The sequence below is a fragment of the Bombina bombina genome, unplaced genomic scaffold (assembly GCF_027579735.1).
Source record: "Bombina bombina isolate aBomBom1 unplaced genomic scaffold, aBomBom1.pri scaffold_607, whole genome shotgun sequence".
NCBI lineage: Eukaryota > Metazoa > Chordata > Amphibia > Anura > Bombinatoridae > Bombina > Bombina bombina.
The window spans coordinates 31,301-52,740 of record NW_026511549.1 but is presented as its reverse complement, the minus strand read 5'-3'; the positions used below and the strand labels follow the sequence as shown (position 1 = coordinate 52,740).

The following is a 21,440-nucleotide window of genomic DNA, read 5'->3' as shown; positions in this document are numbered from 1 at the left end:
TCTGAAGGGGCAGATTTCTGCTCTTTCAGTCTTGTTCCACAGAAAGATTACTAATCTCCCTGATATTCCTATTTTTGTTCAGGCTCTGGATTGTATTAAAGTTGTAATCAAGCCTATGGGGCCGATTTATCAAGTGTCTGGCGGACATGATTCGCTGTAGCATATGCTGTCGGCATTTATCATTGCACAAGCAATTCTGGTGAACTGCTTGTGCAATGCTGCCTCCTGCAGATTCACAGACAATCGGCCCCTAGCAGGGGGTGTCAACCCGATCATATACGATCGGGCAGATTGCTGTCTGCCGCCTCAGAGGAGGTGGATGAGTTAAAGAGCAGTGGTTTTAAGACTGCTGCTTCTTAACTCCTGTTTCCGGCGAGCTTGAAGGCTTACACGGAAACAGGGGTATACGGCCCCATTCAGGCCGTGATAATCAGTCCCTATTTCTCCTCCACGGAATCTTAACCTGGTGTTAAGGGTTTTGCAGGCTCCTCCTTTTGAACCTATGCATAAATTGGACATTAAAGTACTTTCTTGGAAAGTGTTATTTCTTTTGGCTAGTTTTTTCTGCTCGAAGAGGTTCTGATTTGTCTGCTCTTTCTATTGAACCTCCTTATCTGATTTTTCCTCAAGATAAGGCTGTTTTACAGACATCATTTGATTTTTTGCCTAAAGTTGTTTATTCAAACAACATTAGCAGAGAGATTTTTGTTCCTTATTTTGTGTCCTAATACTAATAATGCTTCTGAGAGATCTTTCCTTTCTTAAGATGTTGTTAGGGCATTGAAATATTAAATTGATGCTACTAAGGACTGTAGGCAAACTTCCAGTTTGTTAATTCTTTTTTTCTGGCCCTAAGCTTCTGATGTTTCTTTGGCCTCTTGGGTAAAACTTTTGATTCACAAAACTTACTTGGAAGCAGGTCAGACACCACCGCAGTGGATTATTGCTCATTCTACTAGGTCCGTTGCCACTTCTTGGGCTTTCAAGAATGAGGCTTCAGTTGATCAGATTTGCAAGGCAGTTACTTGGTCTTCTTTGCCTACTTTTACTAAATTCTACCATTTTTATGTTTTTGCTTCTTCTGAAGCAGTCTTTGGTAGAAAGGTTCTTCAGGCAGCTGTCTTAGTTTGATTTTTTTTTTTTGCCTGCTTAATTTATTTTAAGTGCATTCAAAATATTTTTATTGGGGTTGTGGATGTAATTTCTCAGTTAAAAAAATATGTTTTTAAATCCCCCCCTTTATGTTATTACTAGGGGACACCACAGCTTGAGCATTAACTCTCAAGAGTAATGGATTGTGGACTCTCACCACATGAAAGAAAATCTAATTTATAATTAACTGATAAATTCATTGCTTTCATGGTGGTGACCACAAGACCCCACACTTATGTTTTGTTGGGGTTAGTTTTTTCTTCAGCACATCTTTTTTCCCTGCTCCATTTATGGCTCTTATTTCTTGTTGTTAGATCACTTTGTTTGGCTATCCGTTAGATTAAGCTATGTATGAGGTGGAAGGGGTTTTATAGAGCCCTTGGGGTTTGGGAATTTTTGCCTCCCCTTAGTGGTAGAGAAGAGTAATTCCCAAGAGTAATGGATTGTGGACTCTCAACACTATGAAATAAATGTATTTATCAGGTAAGCATAAATTTTGTTTTTCCTATGGCAAACTTTATATCAGCGTTTCTCCCTAGCAGTCCTCAAATGTCACCAACCATCCAACTCAAAAGGATTTCTCTACCTGAACACAGATGAGTTAGTTATAGTAAATGAGCAGCTGACTAGGGAAATACAATCTGGCCTGTTAGGAGTGCTTGAGTGCAGGATGTAAATGTAACATTTGCTAAAGACAAGTTTGATTTCAAATATAATACTGTGAAATTTTATAAAATAAAATCCCATCAAAGGCAATAAACTTACAAGTAATGTCCACTATGTTTTGTTTTCTTACCCACGTTTTCTACAAATAGAGAAAAACAAGTGTTAGTGTATTTTAAAATCTGTGTTCTCTCAACTTTCAGTGTCTATTCCAAGGAAAATTGTCACTGTTTGTAAAATGTGAGTTTATTTTAAAGGGACACTGAACCCAAATTTTTTTCTTTCGTGATTCAGACAGAGCATGCAATTTTAAGCAACTTTCTAATTTACTCCTATTATCCATTTTTCTTTGTTCACTTGTTATCTTTATTTGAAAAATAAGGCATCTAAGCTTCTTTTTTGGTTTAGGACTCTGGGCAGCACTTTTTTATTGGTGGATGAATTTACAACCCAGGTTGTTCACCAAAAATGGTCCGGCATCTAAACTTACATTCTTGCATTTCAAATAAAGATACCAAGAGAATGAAGTAATTAGAAAGTTGCTTAAAATGTCATGTCTATCTGAATCACAAAAGAAAAAATGTGGGTTCAGTTTCCCTTTAAGAGTATTGTTGATTTTTTCAGAAGGAAATGATACATTTTGTAAAATACATTTTAGATAATAGTTATAAGGGACTTTCTCCAGATATGGTTTTGATGGTTTATTTACATGCTTGAATTCTAAGCACTGGTAGTATATTATGACTACTTGTATTTAAATGCATATCAAATAGGCTCTGCTTACACAAGTTCCTTCTTTTTATTAAAGGGACACTAAACCCAAAAAAAATCTTTCATGATTTAGAAAGAGCATGCAATTTTAAACAACTTTCTAATTTACTTTTATTATCTAATTTGCTTAATTCTCTTGATATTCTTTGCTGAAAAGCATATCTAGATATGCTCAGTAGCTGCTGATAGGTAGATGCACATAGATGCCTTGTGTGATTGGCTCACCCATGTGCATTGCTATTTCTTCAACAAAGGATATCTAAAGAATGAAGCAAATTAGATAATAGAAGTAAATTGGAATGTTATTTAAAATTGTATTCTCTATCTGAATCATGAAAGAAAATTTTGAAGTTTAGTGTCGCTTTAAAGGAACATTAAACACTTAGGTCTAGATTACAAGTGGAGGGGTAAAATTAGTTTTCGCAATCTCAAAAACTTCGCTAGAGTTAAGCTTTTTGTGCTAGTATGGTTAAAAAAAAAAACTTATTTTGTGCAAGCGGTAACCCGACTAGCGCAAAAATCCTATCTTAGATTATTGCGTGTGTGTGCATGTCGCGCAAACAACGCTGTCTGTATTTTACAGGAATTGGAAAGGCTACAATTGTTAGAATTAAATTGCAGGAAAAGGGAACAAAATAAAAAGCTAAAGTATACAGTAAAGTTGCTTTTTACATATAATAAAACATTTAAAGGGACATTAAACACTTTGATGTTGTAACAAGGCATGTTTTATTTATATATACAGTATATATATATATATATATATATATATATATATATATATATATATACACAGTGTCTCTCTCTCTCTCTCTCTCTCTCTATATATATATATATATATATATATATATATATATATATATATATATATATATATATATATATATAATCTGCAATATACGTTCATTATTTATTTTGTCTTTTCTTTTAATTATTTCTGAAAATTGTAGGCTTTCCAATTCCTACTAGAAGGGGAAAGGCAGACTTCAGAATAAACAAACTCCACAGTCATTGGCTGCACACTCTAGTGATTAATGTATAATTTTTCCCAACTGGCCTCAGCAACCTTGGCTACAAAATGGCAGCGCAGATTGCTTTATGAACGATAACAATTGACACTTAATTTTTAAATGTTTAAACAACTAATATAGTTTTAAAAAAATACATCTGCATATTATTCTCCGGCTAATCTTTACTTTGAATACATCATTCTCTCTAGCAGCTATTTAGTCGTTTGATGTTCCTTTTAACCTTTTAAAGCCGTTATGACGTTCTATTCCGTCATAATTAGACTGGGCTTTAAAGACGGAATAGAACGTCATAACTAACGGCTGTCCTGAAGCCTTCTGTGCAGTCAGGACTTGATCGCGGTCTTGGGGGCGTTCCTAGGGTTGTAGGGACGCCCCCCAGACGCGATCCAATAATTGAAATCTCGCGATCATGTGCACGATCGTGTGGTTTCAATTTGTCTACATCGGAACAGTTGTTCCGATGTAGGCACTTTAGCCCAGACTCAAAAGGGTTTAAAAAAAATACAAGATAATCCCATACCAAATGAAGAAAATAAACAAAGAGAAATACAATCATATTTATATTGTTCTATAAAAATATGACACTCAAAGCAAAATATAGCCCACACACCTTGCTATGTTGTATGTAAATGTAGATGACTAAACTAAATGCTTTTTATGCTACTCATTTTTGCAAGAAAATATAAAATATATAAACTGTTACTTGAAGGTCTGCAGCGAATACACAAAATCACCAGAAGAGCAAATAAAATGAAGGACGCAACACCAACACATATCTGAGTGTGAAGCATTGTTCTGGGGAGAGTCTTCCTGAAAAATAAATAAATATTAGTTATATTTAAGAATTAAGAAAATAAAATTTAACACAGACAATTTTGTATCATTTGGCCAAATAAACTATGGCCCAAGGGACACATTTAATTCACCATTGTTTTATTATCTGGCCCTCTGCACCACTGAGCAGAACCCAGATAGCAGTTTATTACAGAAAAGCAGTTGCCAACTACTTAATAGGGACATAAGTTTGCAAAGAGGAAATTATTATTGCACTATTACTGGTGTATAACTATGCGTTTAACCCCTGCAGAAGAGTTAAATATCTCGTTGAGAGCAGCAGTGCACTACCGGGACCACCTGAAGACATCTAATAAGCCTTGGACAAGAGGCATATGTGTGTAGCCACCAATAATAAGCTGTCTCCCCATAGAGCATTGCTACTCCTGAGCCTACCTAGGTATGGTTTTCAACAAATGATACCAAGAGAGCGAAGGAAAATTTAATTAAAGAAGTAAATTATAAAGTTAAACTGAATACTCTATCTGAATCATGAATGTTTCATTTGGAATTTCACGTCCCTTTAAGCAAGCATATTTGTACCAATTTTTGTACATTTGAGCATTATGTACAGTTAACTAATTTTCCCATAAAGGGATCGATCGCAGGTCTATGGGGAATTGAGCAGATACATTTTTTGATATGTTTTTCGAGCAACTCCATAATTTTTAACTAAAATAAACGTCTAGTTTTTATTTGAAGGCATTATTGTAAAAATAACAATGAAGATAAGAACCAAAAGGCCCATATTACATGTTAATGTTTTTATCCACATAGCCTTATGCATGTCCCAGACATGTTTGTAAGTCTTTTACAGTTATTGGAAGTTTATTACACAAAACCACCACCATTTCAGTAAAAAATAAAAAAACTGCTTACTCCTGAATCTGTTTCTTTTTTTGTGGAAAATTCTTTTAGCTTCCATTTTATTAAGTCCCTTCATATATTTGATGGTTTCTTTTATGTCACCTATTTCCCTTCTTTACTCAAAACTCAGTTTTGTTTGTACATTTATATATTTTAGACCATGTACCATTTAGTAGCCATACGGTGGACAGTTTCAAATTTATTTATATCCTAGGGATATGGCCTCCAGAACTGTACACAATATTCAAGATGAGGGCTAACTAGTGATCTGTAAAGTGGCACAAGAACCTTATTATTTCTGCTGCTAATAACGCAAACAATTAGGGTTGCCAGCTGTGCTCAATAAAAATACTGGGCACAGGTGGTAGCTGAGAATACACAATGTCCCCCGAAAGCTCAGCCTTAGGCCCCACCCTTAATTCCACATGTATATTTTTCACAACGTAGCAGTCATTTTATCCCATTGGTTGCCAGTAACTACAGTATGTACACAGTAGTGATTTGAACTTCTTTACTGCCAGGAGCACACACAGAGCAATGATTTAACACCACCATGGCTGCTGTAACACATATAATAAAAATTGCACAGTGTTACTTCTTTTGGAATATATTTGTAATGCATAGAAGCATAGGAAGCCCTTTACATTTAGCTGGGGACATTAAATATACTTGACATTGAAGGGTCCAGTTTTTTTTGTTCTGATTTTACTGGGCAGCCTGCTAAAATACTGGACTGTCTGGTTGAATACACCTGGCAATCCTACCTGCACATAACACATTGGACCTAATTATCTAAAGCTTTCTGGGCTTGTGAGATTTTTAAAGAAAGCTTGAACCCTGTCTTAATTCTCTAAAGGCAATTTCTACGTTAAAAGGACATGAAACCTAACATTTTTCTTTCATGATTCAGATAGAGCATACAATTTTAAACAACTTTCCAGTTTGCTTCTTTTATCTAATCTGCTTAGTTCTCTTGGTATCCTTTGCTGAAAGGTAGGCTCAGGAGCTGCGAGCTAGCTCCTGATTGGTGGCTGCACATATATGTCAAAATGTAATTGGTTTACCGGGGTGTTCAGCAAGCTCCCAGTAGTGCATTGTTGCTCCTTCAATAAAGGATACCAAGAAAATAGAAGTAAATTAGAAAGTTGTTTAAAAATGCATGTTCTATCTGAATCATAAAATACGTTTTTTGGGTTTCATGTGTCTTTAAAGGAATAGTCTAGTACAAATTAAAGTTCATGATTCCAATAGAGCATGCAATTTTAGCAACTTTCTAATTTACTCCTTTTATTAATTTTTCATCGTTCTCTTGGTATCTTTATTTGAATTTAGGCTTAGGAGATGGCCGTTTGTGGTTCAGAACCTGGGTAGCTCTTGCTGGACCATGGCTACATTTAGACACCAATCAAAATGTTCTACCCAGGTGCTGAACCAAAAATGGGCCGGCTCCTATGCTTACATTCTTGCTTTTTCAAATAAAGATAACAAGAGAATGAAGAAAAATAATAATATGAGCAAATTAGAAAGTTGCTTAAAAGTTCACGCTCTATCTGAATCATGAACGTTTAATTTTGACTGGACTATTCCTTTAAGAACAATGTGTCTTGCAAAGCGGTGTTCCCTGCTTTTAAGTATGTGAAGGCAATGCACACTCCAAAAAAAATGCAATTTAAAAATCGGATAAAGCAAATAGATGAAATACAGAAATATAAATGTGCAGCAAAAAATATGTTTAGTTGCATTAAAAAATTTAACAAAATTGTTCAGCAAAATTCGTATATTATGGAAAATGAAAAATCATATTGAATTTATGCAGGCAAAACAATATTTAATAATAAAACTACACTGTCAATTTTATCCACGGGGGAAGACAGCACACTCTCCAGAGTGGGGCAAGGAAACAGACAGCAGGTTTGAAACGTTGAAAAATGTTGTAAAAAGAGATTCGGTGGCTGGAAAAATTGTTTGTTAACAAAACTACACTACATATGCAAAAATGCATAGAAGCTTACATTTAGCTGACACTAGGGGACATTAAGGGCCAATGTACAAGTGCAACACTAAATATCGCTTTCAAGAAAGCAATATTTGCGCTCCACTGTGTAATACCAGCGCACGCTAATGTGTGCTGGTATTACAAGTTAACAGCAATGGGAACCCATGCTCACGTTCGCATAGCTGGGTAGCATTGCGCTCACGAGATCGCGCTTTCATAGCCACGGCATCAGAACTAAAGCGCAGCGAAGGAGGTAAGTAGCGCAACAATTGCAGCATTTATAAATATATATATGTATATGCTGATATATACATATATATTTATGTGTTAATATGTGTATATACACATATTAACACATAAATATACAATATATATATATATATATATATATATATATATATACACTGTATATATATATATTATCATATACATATATATTTACTGGGAACACACAGTTCCCATAGACCACAATGTAAAGACATTTTTCAGTGCCATTTTATTTTGTAACACCCCACACCTGCCAACTTTAGACCCCCAAAACTGCCCAGTGCAGTTGTTTTTATTTTTTTAAAAAAAAACAAAATGCCCTCTATTTTGAGGGCATTTAGAGCACTTTTAAAAAATTAACCAGGGATCAGATCTCTGGTTAATTTTCTGCACGCTAATTGTAATGGCTGGTTAATTATCGCGCACCCACAAACGGCTTGACATTGAAGTCTCCAGGATCTCTGTACTGATTTTACTGGGCAGCCTGCAAAAATATTGGACTGTCCTGTTCAGTACTGGACACCCGGCAACCCAACACACAACTGATAAATTATATCTGGACCCACAGACTTCTTGACTTTTATTTTTGATAAAGTCATTAAAACCTCTTCCTCTGTAAAAAGAGAAGTATCACCCACATTATTATTTAAAGTAACATCTCTTAACAAAATTAATCTAATAAATGTGATTGTCATGCAAAAAAAATGCTGTCCTCATTTATGGCATTCCAGTTCCTAAGAAAAGCTTCTGATTGAATTAGTTAGACATGTGAGATAAAACAAAAACTGTTTTTCTTAACAAACTTGAAAGTTTTTGTTTTTCAGTCAATGTGAAAGAAATCATTTTGGCTGATTGTATATACAGACGTTTTCTATCATTTTGTGTAATTTTATAGTGCAAAAAGGAAGCGCTCAAATGTATTAGAGGATATTATTGTTCATTGTTACTGGAATCTAATTAAGAGTATAACCCCCACAAAGGGATTAAGCATATATTCTTCAGATGAGCAGCAACTAGCTCCCAGTATTGATACGCTTGAGTCTAACAAGTTATGCTTTTCAAAAAAAGAATACCAAAAGATTAAAGTAAATTGGATAACAATAGTAAATTAGAAACAGGAATGCACCTGACCCTCTTATATGCAGCCCAGTGATTGTTTGATAGAGGAGCTCATTTACACCTGCCCCTAAATAGCCCATAACATTAGATAAACAACCCTCTAGAGGATTTTCAAGGGGTGCATCCCTGGATTACAATGCACATTTTGACAAACCCTTTTTTTCTTGCATGCAGATCTTTTTTGCAATGTGGTGCTTAAAGGGGCAGTAAACCTAAAAAACAATGTTATATAATTCTGCACATAGTGCAGAATTATATAACATTATATTAGTGCAAACATTATACATTAAAGTATTGCAGCCATATTTTATGATAAAGTCTAGTTTTTCAGACCATCGCTCCTTGCTCTGCCGAGCGGGTCTGTTTTTTTTTCTTAAGAGCATCTGGGCAGCTTTCTACTCACAGCCGGCCCGATCACGCCTTTAAACTCAATGTAGCTCGCTCCCGCTCTGGTCTGCTAGTGGGAGCGAGCCACATTAAGTTTAAAGGCACGATCGGGCCGGGTGTGAGTAGAAAGCTGCCCAGATGGGCTTAGGAAAATAAACAGACCAGCTCAAAAGAGCAAGGAGCAGCGGTCTGAAAAAACTATAAGTTATCATAAAATATGGCTGCAATACTTTAATGTATAATGTTTGCGCTAATATAATATTATATAATTCTGCACTATGTTCAGAATTATATAACATTATTTTTTTAAGTTTACTGCCCCTTTAATTTCTGATGACTATATGAAAAATTACTTTAATCTTAAAGGTATATCCTGGCAATCAAATTTTAATTATGTACAGGTTTAAATGTGTAATTTGAATGATATTTTAATATTTTATGCTACTAGGAAACAATATGTACTGATCATGTTTAGAAACCTAAACATTAAAAACAGTCAACATATGAGGTTCCACAATGTCAACATGGGATTTCTACAATCCAACAATCCTGTTAACAGTTAATCAAAAATTTATTTCAACTGGATTGGAATACACTGTCAATCTCTCTCCATGAAGTTTTGGGGATTGCACCGTGCAAAGCTACTGAAAAAACTGCAACAACTAGATTTCCTTTCTTGGAACTGCCTCATTGAAATACAGTATTATATCAATAGATAAATAAATAGTCAATTTTCAAAACCAAAACAATTTTAAGACATGTTCCCCTATAAGTACTTATGTTGTAGTATGTGCTGTGTTTTGACAGAGATGGAATACACATTTCATGTGAAGCCAACATTCTTGTCAATAAATTAGCCACAATAAAAACATTTAAAGGGAGTTTATAGTCGGAAAATGACATGCTCCTATCCATTAGAGCACGCAATTTTAAGACTGTCAACCCTGCAGTAGTGTTTAACCCATGCAAAGGGGTTAAACACACAGTAGAAGTGCTGCTCGGGGCCCACTGAGCACTGACCCAATCAGCAGAACTAGTTGCACATCTGAGTCTTGCGAATAATGCTGATGATTGGGTCTCGAGCAGCACTTGTAATGTTTGCATGGGTTTAAACACATGGTACTACAGAGTCAATAGTCGTAAAATTACATGCTCTAGCAGAATAGAGCATGCAATATTTAGACTATAATGGCCCTTTAAATATGCAGAGTTCAGAAATAAAGCAAGCGCCCCTTTATTAACATTACATATCTAGACTATAATCACGTTTATAACACGTTTGTCTGTGTCGCCAGTTGCGCACGCATCCTCAAAGGAATGTTGGCTGCGTGAGGTAGCCAAAAGAATGTTGGCTGCGCAAGCAGCCAAAATAATTCACCTGGATGCAGTGAAGGCAAACGGAGCATTACAAAAAAAAACTAACCGCCCACAACAAGTGTTAAAAAAAAAAACTAACCGCCCGCAATAAGTATTAAAAAAAAACTAATCGCCCGTACGAGGTAGTAAGAAAAATAACTACATAACTACATAATAAAATTATTAACCCCTAAATCCGCAAACCCCAACATCGCAAACTACCTAATACATCTAGTAAGCCCTAATCCGTTATTCCCCCACATTGCAAATTAAATAATTAATTTCTTTCATGTAATTGGCAAGAGTCCATGAACTAGTGACGTATGGGAGATACAATCCTACCAGGAGGGGCAAAGTTTCCCAAACCTCAAAATGCCTATAAATACACCCCTCACCACACCCACAATTCAGTTTTACAAACTTTGCCTCCTATGGAGGTGGTGAAGTAAGTTTGTGCTAAGATTTCTACGTTGATATGCACTTCTCAGCATTTTGAAGCCCGATTCCTCTCAGAGTACAGTGAATGTCAGAGGGATGTGGAGGGAGTATCACCTATTGAATGCAATGGTTTTCCTCACTGGGGATCTATTTCATAGGTTCTCTGTTATCGGTCGTAGAGATTCATCTCCTACCTCCCTTTTCAGATCGACGATATACTCACATATTTCATTACCTCTACTGATAACCGTTTCAGTACTGGTTTGGCTATCTGCTATATGTGGATGGGTGTCTTTTGGGAAGTATGTATTCATTACTTAAGACACTCTCAGCTATGGTTTGGCACTTTATGTATTTATATAAAGTTCTAAATATATGTATTGTACTTATATTTGCCATGATTCAGGTTTTCAGTATATTTCCTTTTGCAGACTGTCAGTTTCATATCTGGGAAATGCTTTTTTTTTTTTAGGAAAAATTATTTCTTACCTGGGATTTAGTCTCTTTCAAATTGACTGTCTTTTAAATTCGCGGGCAGAATTAGGCTCACGAGGGAGTTTATTGCGTCATTCTTGGTGCAAGATTTTTTGGCACGAAGTTACGTTCGTTGACGCAAAATCGTCATTTCCGGCGTCTTAGTCGACGCCGAGTCCTTCACAAGGTTGCATCATCTGTGACGCGAGTATGTCATTTCCGGATGTTTTTGGCGCCAAAAAATATTTTTCTGTTTGTTGTGCGTCATACTTGGCGCCAAATATTTTCATTATTTAAGACCCCGTTCCTATATGCCTCTTGCCTTTTTTCTCTATCAGAGGGCTAAGCTGTTTGCATTTTTTCCCATTCCTGAAACTGCTATATAAGGAAATTGATAATTTTGCTTTATATGTTGTTTTTCTCTCTTACATTTGCCAGATGTCTTAATCTGATCCTGTCTCAGAAATCACTGTTGGAACCCTGCTGCCTGATAACAGTTCTATCAAAGCTAAGTGCATTTGTTGTAAACTTGTGGAGGTTTTATCTCCTGCTGTGGTTTGTAATAGTTGTCATGATAAACTTTTACATGCAGAGAATGTATCCATCAGTAGTAGATCATTACCTGTTGCTGTTCCCTCAACATCTAATGCACAAGATATACCTGTAAATGTAAAATAATTTATTTCTGATTCCATTCAGAAGGCTTTGTCTGCCATCCCGCCTTCTAATAAACGTAAAAGGTCTTTTAAAACTTCTCATAAAGTTGATGAAATTTCAAATGACCGGCAACATGCTGAATTATCCTTCTCTGATGGGGATCTATCTGGTTCAGAAGATTCTGCCTCAGATATTGACACTGACAAATCTTCTTATTTATTTAAAATGGAGTATATTCGTTCTTTGTTAAAAGAAGTGTTGATTACATTGGATATGGAGGAAACTAGTCCTCTTGATATTAAAACTAGTAAACGTTTAAATTCTGTTTATAAACATCCTGTGGTTATTCCAGAGGTTTTTCCAGTTCCTGACGCTATTTCTGATATGATTTCTATGGAATAGAATAGGACTGGTACTTCTTTTATTCCTTCTTCAAGGTTTAAAAAATTGTATTGATCTATGAGTAAGCGCCTGTAGGGGGCGCAAAACATGTAAGATTTCCCTGCTTGTTTTACCTGCCATGTCTGTAATGAACTTTTAATTATGTCTCAATAAATTTTGAGGTTTTACCCACAGTTTTGGAGTGAGAGCCTGCCATATTTTTCTCCTTTAAAAATTGTATCGTTTGCCAGCAGTTTCTTTAGAGATTTGGGAACAGATCCCCAAGGTTTATGGGGCTATCTCTACGCTTGCTAAACGTACTACTATTCCTACGAAAGATAGTACTTATTTTAAAGATCCTTTAGATAGGAAACTTGAATCTTATCTAAGGAAAGCCTATTTATATTCAGGTCATCTTCTCAGGCCTGCAATTTCTTTGGCTGATGGTGCAGCTGCTTCAACTTTTTGGTTGGAAACTTTAGCGCAACAAGTATCGGATCAGGATTTGTCTAGCATTGTTAACTTGATTCAACATGCTAATAATTTTATTTGTGATGCCATTTTTATTTGATGTTAAATCTATATCTTTAGCTATTTTAGTTAGAAGAGCTTTGTGGCTTAAATCTTGGAATGCTGACATGACTTCTAAGTCCAGATCAGTGTTCCCTCTAAAGCCAGTTTTGTATGCAGCCCAGCAGAGAAAAAGTTAATTAGGTAACCACACCCTGCAATTACCAAACACTGCACAATGCAGACTGTAAGATATGGTTCTCTTATTAACTGTTTCACTACTGGGCCGCACACAAAACTGGCCTTAGAGGGAACACTGGTCAAGATATCTCTTTCTTACCAAGGTAATAAGGTATTTGGTTCTCAGTTAGATTCAATAATTTCAACTGTTACTGGGGGAAAGGGAGTTTTTCTGCCTCAGGATAAAAGACCTAAATGTATATCTAAAGTTTCCATTTAGAAGCTTTCCTCGAGTTGGAATAAATCCTAGTCATTTAAGAGATCAAAGCCAGCCCCCAAGTCCGCATGAAGGTGCGGCCCTCATTCCAGCTCAGCTGGTAGGGGGCAGATTAAGATTTTTGGATCAATTTGGTCCAAAATCAATGGATTCAGAGAATTGTCTCTCAGGGGTACAGAATAGAATTCAGAGTACAACCCAGTAAAGGCTCAGGCTTTCCTGAAGTGTGTTTTAGACCTGGAGTTATCAGGGGTAATCATGCCAGTTCTGTTTCAGGAACAGGGTCTGGGGTTTTATTCAAATCTATTCATTGTCCCAAAGAAAGAAAATTCATTCAGACGAGTTCTGGGTCTAAAAATTTTGAATCGATATGTAAGAGTACCAACTATAAGGACTATTCTGCCTTTTGTTCAGCAAGGGCATTATATGTCCACAATAGACTTACAGGATGCATATCTTCATATTCTGATTCACCCAGATCACCCAGATCACTATCAGTTCCTGAGATTCTCTTTTGTAGACAAGCATTACCAATTTGTTGCTCTTCCTTTTGGCCTAGCGGCAGCTCCAAGAATCTTTTCAAAGGTTTTCGGTGCCCTACTCTCTGTAATCAGAGAGTGGGGTATTGCTGTGTTTCCTTATTTTGATGATATCTTGGTACTTGCTCAGTCTTTTAGTTCTGCAGAATCTCACACAAATCAACTAGTGTTGTTTCTTCAAAAACATGGTTGGAGGATCAATTTACCAAAAAGTTCTTTGATTCCTCAGTCAAGGGTAACCTTTTTAGGTTTCCAGATAGATTCAGTGTCCATGACTTTGTCTCTAACGGACAAGAGACGTTTGAAATTGGTTGCAGCCTGTCAGAACCTTCAGTCTCAGTCATTCCCTTCAGTAGCTATGTGCATGGAAGTTTTAGGTCTCATGACTGTAGCATCGGACGCGATCCCCTTTGCTCTCCAGCTTTGTAATCTGAACCAATGGTGCAGGGATTATACAAGGATATCACAATTAGTATCCTTAAATCCCAATGTTCGACTATCTCTCACTTGGTGGTTAGATCACCATCGTATTGTTCTAGGGGCCCCTTTTGTTCGTCCAACCTGGACTGTGATCACAACAGATGCGAGTCTTTCAGGTTGGGGACCTCTGACAGCACAAGGGGTTTGGAAATCTCAAGAGGTGAGATTAGCAATAAACATTTTGGAACTCTGTGCGATTCTCAGGGCTCTTCAGTTTTGGCCTCTATTGAAGAGAGAAACATTCATTTGTTTTCAGACAGACAATATCACAACTGTGGCATATGTCAATCATCAGGGTGGGACTCACAGTCCTCAAGCTATGAAAGAAGTATCTCGGATCCAGGGATCCTCAGGCGGAAGCAGTGGATGCGTTGGCACTTCCTTGGTGTTATCAACCTGCTTATATTTTCCCGCCTCTAGTTCTTCTTCCAAGAGTGATCTCCAAAATCATCATGAAACAATCGTTTGTTTTGCTGGTGGCTCCAGCATGGCCTCACAGGTTTTGGAATGTGGATCTTGTTCGGATGTCCAGTTGCCAACCTTGGCCACTTCCATTAAGACTGGACCTTCTGTCTCAAGGTCCGTTTTTCCATCAGGATCTCAAATCATTAAATTTGAAGGTATGGAAATTGAACGCCTAGTGCTTAGTCATAGAGGTGTCTCTGATTCAGTGATTAATACTATGTTACAGGCTCATAAATCTTTTTCTAGAAAGATTTATTATCGAGTTTGGAAGACTTACATTTCATGGTGTTCCTCTCATAAATTTTCTTGGCATTCTTTTAGAATTCCTAGAATTTTACAGTTTCTTCAGGATGGTTTGGATAAAGGTTTGTCTGTAAGTTCCTTGAAAGGACAAATCTCTGCTCTTTCTGTTTTATTCTACAGAAAAATTGCTAAACTTCCTGATATTCACTGTTTTGTACAGGCTTTGGTTCGTATCAAGCCTGTCATTAAATCAGTCTCTCCTCCTTGGAGTCTTAATTTGGTTTTGAAGGCTTTACAGGCTCCTCCATTTGAGCCTATGCATTCTTTGGACATTAAACTACTTTCTTGGAAAGTGTTGTTCTTTTTGGCCATCTCTTCTGCTAGAAGAGTTTCTGAATTATCTGCTTTCTCTTGTGAATCTCCTTTTCTGATTTTTCATCAGGATAAGGCAGTGTTGCGGACTTCATTTAAATTCTTACCTAAGGTTGGGAATTCTAACAACATTAATAGATAAATTGTTGTCCCTTCTTTGTGTCCTAATCCTAAGAATTCTTTGGAGAGCTCTTTACATTCGTTGGATGTGGTGAGAGCTCTGAAATATTCTGTTGAAGCTACTAAAGATTTCAGGAAGACTTCCACTTCTTGGGCCTTTAAGAATGAAGCTTCAGTTGATCAGATTTGCAAAGCAGCAACTTGGTCTTCTTTGCATACATTTACTAAATTCTACCATTTTGATGTATTTGCTTCTTCTGTAGCAGTTTTTGGTAGAAAAGTTCTTCAGGCAGCTGTTTCAGTTTGATTCTTCTGCTTATGATTTAAGTTTTTCCTTTTATTTCTGAGAATAAACTTTTATTTGGGTTGTGGATTATTTTTTTTCAACGAAATGGCTGTTTTTATTTTTATCCCTCCCTCTCTAGTGACTCTTGCGTGGAGTTCCACTTCTTGGGTATTGCTATACCATACGTCATTAGCTCATGGACTCTTGCCAATTACATGAAAGAAAACATAATTTATGTAAGAACTTACCTGATAAATTCATTTCTTTCATATTGGCAAGAGTCCATGACTCCCACCATTTTTTTTATTGTGGTTATGATTTTTTTGTATAAGGCACAATTATTTCCAAATTCCTTTGTTGATGCTTTTTACTCCTTTCTTTATCACCCCACTACTTGGCTATTCGTTAAACTGAATTGTGGGTGTAGTGAGGGGTGTATTTATAGCCATTTTGAGGTTTGGGAAACTTTGCCCCTCCTGGTAGGATTGTATATCCCATACGTCACTAGCTCATGGACTCTTGCCAATATGAAAGAAATGAATTTATCAGGTAAGTTCTTACATAAATTATGTTTTATTAACCCTTAAACCGCCATCCACCACAAACACATTAAACCTAATTTACCTATTAACTCCTAAACCGCCAACCCCCACAACGCAAATAACTAATTTAATGACTAAGCCACCTAACCTAACACCCCCTAAATTAACCCCTTAATTACATAAAATAATAAAATACTACATTACAATTAAAATAAAAAATCCTATCAGTACTTTAAAAAAAAAAAAACTAAGATTACATTAAATTAATCTAAAATTACACAAAATAAAAAAGTCTAACATTACAGAAAATAATAAACCACATTATCCAAAATAAAAATAAATAAACCTAATCCCTATGAAAATAAAAAGCCCCCCAAAATAAAAACACCCCCTAATCTAAGAAAAAACTACCAATAACCCTTAAAAGGGCCTTTTGTAAAGTTAAACAGCTCTTTTCCTTAAGCAAAAATACTAGTCCCCCCTCTAACAGTAAAACCCCCCACCGACCCACCTAAACCCCAAAATAAAAAAAAAGAACCCAAAAAACCTAAATTACCCATTGCCCCTAAAGAGGCATTTGTATGGGCATTGCCCTTAAAAGGGCATTAAGCTCTTTTTCACTGCCCTTAAAAGGGCATTCAGCTCTTTTTCACTGCCCTTAAAAGGGCATTCAGCTCTTTTTCAATTGCCCAAAAAACCCTAATTTAACCCCCCCAAAAAAAATGCCTAATACTAAAGCCCCAAATAGGTACTCATGTTTCCTGAAGTCCGGCGGAGAAGGTCTTCTTCCAGGTGAGTCCATCATCTTTTATCTTCATCCACAGCGAAGGCGGCGCGAAGCAGAGGTGCGGAGCGGTGTTCCCAGATGTGGCGATCCTTGGCAGCGGTCCTCGGCAGTGGCGGTCCTCGGTGGGTGGTGTGGAGGCTCCTCTTCATGTGATTGTCCGCTGCACACTTGATTGAATGCAAGGTACCCCATATTTATTGGGATACCTTGCATTCCTATTGGCTGAAATGTTTTAAATCAGCCAATGGGATAAGAGCTACTTAAATCTTATTGGCTGATTTGAACAGCCAATATGATTTCAGTAGTTTTAATCCTATTGGCTGATTTCAAAATTTAATTCATTAGGAATGCAAGGTACCCCAAATTGATTGCGGCACCTTGCATTCAATCTTCAGTTTACGGCGAACATCAGAGGAAGAGGAGCCTCCATGCCGCCGAGCACCACCGCCGCCACTGCTGAGGACCACCGCCGTCGAGGACTGCCGCGGTTGAGGAACGCTGCTGAGGATCCAGACATCAGGAACACAGCTCTGCACCTCCACTCCACGCCGCCTTTACCCCGGATGAAGATCGAAGATGATGGATCCGTCTGGAAGAATACCTTTTCCGCCGGACTTCAGGAACAGTGAGTACCTATTTGGGGCTTAGGCTTAATCTTTTTTATTTTAATTTTATTTTTTATTATTAGATTAGGGTTTCTTTGGGCTAGAAAAAGAGCCCATACAAATGCCCCTTTAGGGGCAATGGGTAGTTTAGTTTTTTTTAGTGTTAGGTTTTTTTATTTTGGGGTGTTTTTACTGTTAGGGGGGACTCAGTATTATTTAGAGGTAAAAGAGCTGTTTAACTTAGGGCAATGCCCTACAAAAGGCACTTTTAAGGGCTATTGGTAGTTTAGTATTAGATTAGGGGGTGTTTTTATTTGGGGGGAGTTATTTTTATAGGGGTATTAGTTTAGAATTACATTTTTTATTTTGGATAGCTTTGTTTATTTTTTTCTGTCATTTTTCTTTTTTGTAAATTTAGCTTGGGGATTTGTATTTTTTTCAACATAGACTGTTCTCTGGGCAGGCTTATCGAATAGTAAATATATAAAAAATATATGTATATAAGCATATATGTTTATGGGTGTGTACATATGTATATATGAGCATGTTTGTATATGTATATATATACAGTGGCGGCTGGTGAAGTTTGAAGTTGGGGGGGCACACTAGACCACACACCATGAAATAAAGCCCCACCCCTCCCTCAGATGGCTCCGCCCATGAATCGCTTTATATATATATATATATATATATATATATATATATATATATATATATATATATATATATATTGTAATAAGGGAGGGAGAAATATGTATTATTTACTACCCATTTCATACAATTACATGTACCTTATAAATCTACAGATTTATGCTCTCAATTCATTCACACATGCCTTGTGTCACAATGCATTATGCCTGCTTCCCTTTGTGAAGCAGAGTGCATAGAGCCAATTTAAATAAAAGCTGCAAAAATTATAAAAAAGGTATATCCTGAAACACTTTTTATAACCCCATTATGAAACATATTGCCAAACATGAAACTCATTGCCAAACATGAGTCAGATAGTGCTTCCGTAGGGAAATGGTTTTGCTTCTGCAGTTCTGCTCAAATTAAATGTACTTAAATTGAAACAATTTTGTTCCTGATCATAAATAGTTAAACAAGGCAGCCAGAAAGGGCTCTAACCCCCCACCCCCCACCCCTTGAATGTTTTGCCTGCAGAGAGCTGCCTGTCAAGAGGATATGCAGCCTGAGATAACTCACACAGTAAAAAAACAACTAAGCAGCCATTAGTGTATATTAAAAATAATGTTGTTATTTGCCCATCATTATCATATTGATGCTATTGGGTATTGCCCCCACCCATACTGCCAAATATATATACAACCTGCTACAGGACCTAGTTGGAACAGGACTCATTTAACAATAAATAAAAGTCATTTATTGTGGTCACCTTTCACCCTGCTTCCTTGCTATCTGACCTGTATTGCGTCCCTCAGTCTGCCTCTTACCCGTTCTCTTCACACTCTGCACCATTAATCTTGCTTGCTCTCCGGTTCAGCTCTACTATAACCTCCCCCTTCACAACTTGCTCAAGACGAAGTAAGCTATGAAGGGGGAGTGCAGAGTACAGCTGAACCGGGCAGCAAGATTAATCTTGCAGAGACTCAAGCACATGGCGAGATGAGGGCTTTGATGTAAAAATTTTGCTGAAAACAGGTTCAGCTCTGATCCTCCTCTCTCCCCCTTCACCATTTTGAGCCATGATCTCCTGTGTGTGACCGTTAAAATCAATATAGTAATACGTATAACAGTGTTATACAGTACTTACTGTGAAAGCTCTCTCCCAGACTGCCACCATTATTTTCATCTGCCGCTCTGTGCCTTTTCAAAAGGCTTGTGTGCACTGCTCACGCTGGCCAGGCTCCTCCTTCCGCACACCGTCATCACACTGTCTCAATGCACTAGGAGCACAGTCAGAACTGTGCGATTAAGAAGCTATAGGGCTGGGTAGGGAGGCGGCGCTGCAGTCACTTAAAAATAAGTGCTAAGATCTTGTAGCCTATACTTCTACCTATCGCACGTGCGATGCGATAGATAGAACAGTAACAACAGCATTTTTTTTTTCTAAATTAGCCTGGAACCCTTTTTAGCTGAATAAGTTAGCTGAATAAATATAATTTTTCCAATAGGGAGCTATTGCAAAATTTATATTTATTCAGCCAAAAATGTTATTTTTTCCCCCCTCTTCCCCCTCTCTCTTTGGGTGTTCACGTGCGATCGTGCTCCTATAGAGGAGCCTCCACTGTATATATATTGTTTTAAATGTATATTTCAATACAAAAGTAAAAGTAAGTAGATAACTCCACTATTTGACCTTCAGCTTAACGGACCATGGAATTAGTACTCGACTGATAGTCAACATGAGTCTCTCTTGTAAGTCTATTATGTGAGTGATTTAGTGCCCCCTGTCCTATCTGTCATGCAGATGTTAGCAAGCCCTAGACTTTTACTTAAACTATATTACATTCAATTTGTAATGAGGGCAAAAGTGAAAGCGCTATTATTTGAGCTTAATTGATATTATTGCACAATAGAGCTAATATTTTTGTGCTACACTTGTAATCTGAACCTAAATTATTTATTTTTTAAAAACAACACATATTTATTCGAGCTTTATATGCTGATTTTGTATTCTTTGTTATCAACCATTATTGAATTCAGTCAATTCTGGGAATCGCAACATTTTAGCTAATAAATTACATGCAAATAGGTTTAAGAATGATGTTAATTCACATGTTTTCTAGAAGATATTCATCCAAGTTTTAATAGCCAATTAATTATCTAATAATAATCATAATAATTACACATAGTAACCTCGTACAGAGTCCCAGGTGCCCATGGTGCACTCATAATACATTTGCTGGCTCTACTCTTTGGGGCTAGTACCATTTTTGTTTCTTTAAATCCTTGCTATACATCGGCAATTAGGCTTTAATGGTTTATACATATGGATTGAATTATTTATTTATTTTTAAAGGTGCCATGGATACCCCTGCCCTGTTATAATTATTAGAATCTTTTAATTTTGTGTTATGCATATCTTAAATATAGTTTATTAATAATACAGTTCTATATCATAATTCATGGTAACCATATAAACGTTAAGGATTTCATTACATAATCTTAATTTCTAATGTTATTTAGCATATAAGGTTAGTTGCAGGTAAAGATGCATCAGACAAGATTATATTTAAACCCTAAATGTGTGCAAAGAAAGTCAAACTTGCTAAACATATTAGTACATTGAACAGCATTTAAAAAAAGTTCTATTTACATTAAAAGCATTTAATTCACTATTGATAGAGGAAAACAGATTTTACTCACTTGATATTCCAATGAGTTATCACTATTGTCTCATTCTGACTTCAAACTAGCATTCATTTTTATGTGTATCAAACAATATCTTCTGGGGTCTTTAAGATAGCTATTTCAGTTCCTGCAAATGTATGACTCAAAACCACATCCTTTTGAAAACTGGACATACCAGATAATATTCACATGCAGAATCTTAAAAACCAAAACAAAAAAACACCACAGCAGAGAGATTGTACATTGGTTTTCAGGTATCTACATACATTTGCCCACTCTTTCTTTCTACAGTATTTTCACCTTCTATAGTTGAACCACTGATGTGG

At 36.6% G+C, this 21,440-nt stretch overlaps 1 long non-coding RNA gene across 1 annotated transcript; it reads right to left on the bottom strand.

Moving 5' to 3' along the window:
• Window positions 1-1,927: 1,927 nt before the first annotated feature.
• On the bottom strand, window positions 1,928-21,207 carry LOC128643797 (uncharacterized). Its single transcript, XR_008399884.1, has 3 exons — window positions 21,130-21,207; window positions 4,321-4,427; window positions 1,928-1,957 (listed from the first exon to the last, which is right to left on the bottom strand). It is a non-coding gene; the product is annotated as an uncharacterized LOC128643797 (long non-coding RNA).
• Between the last annotated feature and the right edge of the window lie 233 nt (window positions 21,208-21,440).